Genomic DNA, 3,811 nt, shown 5'->3' on the forward strand with positions numbered 1-3,811 from the left:
GATATCCAGGTCATGAATTCAAGGTTTTAGCATTTCTGTCTTTCCCAAAGTATTTTATAAGTGTGGCATGCTATCAATTAAAACCCTAACAAGATATTTTGCAAACACAAAATTACATAAAATTTATCCACATGAGAAACAAATACAACCATTCAGAAAAACCATAAAAAATAACTAAGCAGTAAGGATAAGCCTACCCAATTTCAAGACACTGTACAGTGGTAGTCACCAAGGCTATGTGGCTTATGTGGAGGAATATACAGTGTTGACGGAACATGATGGGATCTCTGAAGTACATGAGTATAGAGATGGCTGGCATCCTCCTTGTTAAGATGCAAAAACAATTCAATGGGAGAAAACCTTTTCAGCATATGGTTCTAGAAAGCAAGAAATAAAGAAAACATAAATTTTTAATTAATTTAAAACCTTATTAAAAGTCCCCCAAAGTGAGTCAAACTCATTCAAGATATACTTAAATAAAACATAAAATTACAAGAAATGTTAAGGGAAAAAAAACCATAGGAGTTGTTGAAAATGTAGCCCATAAAGGAAAACACATTGATCATTTGTACTTCTTCAAAATTAAAAACATTAGTCCTTTGAATGATCTCAGTAAGCAAATAAAAGCAAGTTGAAAACTCAGAAAATATTAATATTTGTAAATCAAATATCCCATGAAGGAATAGTTTCAATGTTTTAAAATTGTCAGATATCAACATTAAGAAAACTGTCTGGGGTTGTAGAGATGGCTCATCTGTGATCAAAGGGGGTCTGAGTGGTGTTCTCGGTGCTAAATTCAGGTGGCTCACAATCACCAACTCCAGCTTCAAGGGACCCAATTCCTCTGCTGGCTTCTTCTGTCACAGCATTCATGGGCAGGATTCCCTTACCCACATAACCAAAAATGAAAATAAAATACTTGAAAAAATAAAACAAACTATCCAATAAAACATGGGTAAAAAATAAAAATAAAAAGTTTCACCAAAAATAAACATATATAAATCCATGAAACCCTTTAGGGAAGGACTAATTAAAATCACAATGTTATAATTCTAAGTATCTATTAAGATAGTTAAAAATTATAAATAGGGAAAACACAAAAGAGTGACGCAGGAGAAATGATGCCACTCATCTGCCATATATCAATAGTGGGCATGTAAAGAGGCACAGCCACTGTGGAAAACATTTAGTAGTTCCTTAAATACCAAGCACAAATATCATATAGCAATTTCACTCCTGAGTATTTATCCCTGAGAAGTGAAGGTATATCTCAATATAGAAACCTTCACATGAATGTTTATGGTAGCTTTCGACATAATAAAAAATAGCCCTGAATGAGGACCTTCAGTGGTTAAGATAGCCTCTTAACCACCATGTCATAGAATAATACTCAGAGGGGGAAAAATAGGCTATCTATGAAACAGCCTGCTGGACTCTCTGGAGAACTGTTCTAATTAGAAACTTAGCCCTAATTACATACTGATTGGTTCCATTTATGTGGTGTTCTTGAAATAAAATTATTACAGAATGGACAACAGGCTGGCGGGTGCCAGGAGCTATGAGGGAGATGGGTATATGAAAAGGCTGGCGGGTGCCAGGAGCTATGAGGGAGATGGGTGTATGAAAAGGCAACATGAGATATGATGGAAAGGGACCTTGACTATAATGTATCGTGGCTGGAATAAATGTGCTCTCTTATCCGTCTGGAAGATGAACCATCAGGATAAACTGGACCAGGTATACAAGGGGACTTACTGCATTTACTTCATGTAATTACTTTGTCTCCAATTTTAATATCTAGTTTATTTAGGGGTTATTATGTGAATACTGACAAACTGATTCTAAAGTTTATAAGGAAAGGCAAGAAATCTTTTTTTTTAACTAGATATTTTCTTTGTTTACATTTCAAATGTTATCCCCTTTCCTAGTTTCTCCTCTGAGAATTTCCTATCCCATCCACCTTTCCCTGGTCACCAACCCACCCACTCTTGCTTCCTGGTCCTGCATTCCCCTATACTGGGGCATAGAACCTTCACAGGACCAAGGGCCTCTCCTCCCATTGATGACCGAATAGGCCATCCTCTGCTACATATGCAGCTAGAGCCATGAGTCTCACCATGTGTTTTCTTTGATTGGTGGTTTAGTCCCAGAGAGCTCTGGGGGCACTGGTTAGTTCATATTGTTGTTCCTCCCATGGGGCTGCAAACCCCTTTAGCTCTTTGGGTCCTTTCTCAAGCTCCTTCATTGGGGACCCTGTGCTCTGTCCAATGGATGGCTGTGAGCATCCACTTCTGTGTTTGTTAGACACTGACAGAGCCTCTCAGGAGACAGCTATATCAGGCTCCTGCCAGCAAGCACTTGTTGGCATATGCAACAGTATCTGGGTTTGGTGGTTGTTTATGGGATGGATCCCCAGGTGGGGCAGTCTCTGGATGGCATTCCTTCAGTCTCTGCTCCGAACTTTGTCTCTGTGACTCCTTCCATGGGTATTTTGTTCCTACTTCTAAGAAGGATCGAAGTATCCACACTTTGGTCTTCCTTTTTCTTGAGTTTCATGTGTTTTGCAAATTGTATCTTGGGTACTCTGAGCTTCTGGGCTAATATCCACTTATCAGTGAGTGCATATCATGTGTGTTCTTTTGTGATTAGGTTTCCTCACTCAGGATGATATCCTCTAGATCCACCCATTTGTCTAAGAATTTCATAAATTCATTGTTGTTAATAGCTGAGTTGTACTCCATTGTGTAAATGTACCACATTTTCTGTATCCATTCCTCTGTTGAGGGACATCTGGGTTCTTTTCAGCTTCTGGCGATTATAAATAATGCTGCTATGAACATAGTGGAGCATGTGTCCTTATTACATGTTGGAGCATCTTCTGGGTATATGTCCAGTGCTGCAGACCCTCTGGGTCCCTTTGTCTGAGTGGAACAAGTCTCTGGGTGCAGATGGGCAAGGAGTCGGTAAGTGACAGACAGACCAACACACGAGATTGTGTAGAATCTGAATGTATTGTCACAAAGTGAACACCAGTCTTATATAGTACAGAAAATAAAAGGGGTAGGAAGTCACAGCAAGCAAAGCACATTGACATTGCCTGACACAAAACAAAGGAATGACTACAAAGGGACTAACAGGAACTAGACAAATGTTTACAGTAAAGATAAAGCAGTCCTGCCTAGGGTCAGCTTAATGACAGGTAAGGATATCACACTCTAGTGCTATACCTTAGAACCTTGTGAAGGCTAGCACCAGGGGGTTCTGCTCTTTGCAGACCTTCTCATGAATAATGTAATACCACAACCCCCCTATTTCCTAGGCTTTGCTAAATTCTTATATGAGTGTAACTTTTAAGTATCTGGAGAATCTCCATATGTCAGAAGAATTCACCAACTTGTTTCTAATATGCAATGTAGCCTGTACTGAAGATTTTTATCTCCGTGGGATTCCCTGGCTCTATTATGGTATTCCCTTGTTTGGGTGAGATTGGCTACTGGCCTTAGTAAATACTTTGTAGACCAGCTCTGAGCTACTGGCTCCGTCTTTTGTAATGCTTAATTAGTTACTGAATAGGTAACTTCCTTACTGCATTCCTGCTGGATTCCAAGCTCATCAGCTTCTGGGACCTTGGAACACTGGTGAAGGCTCTGGTTATGTCAGAATTCAATCTTAAAAGGCACTTATAAGAATATAACACTAAAAGAGAGCACGTGTGCCGGGCGTGGTGGCGCACGCCTTTAATCCCAGCACTCGGGAGGCAGAGGCAGGCGGATTTCTGAGTTCGAGGCCAGCCTGGTCTACAAAGTGAGTT

This window comes from Mus caroli, chromosome 11 (assembly GCF_900094665.2).
Source record: "Mus caroli chromosome 11, CAROLI_EIJ_v1.1, whole genome shotgun sequence".
NCBI lineage: Eukaryota > Metazoa > Chordata > Mammalia > Rodentia > Muridae > Mus > Mus caroli.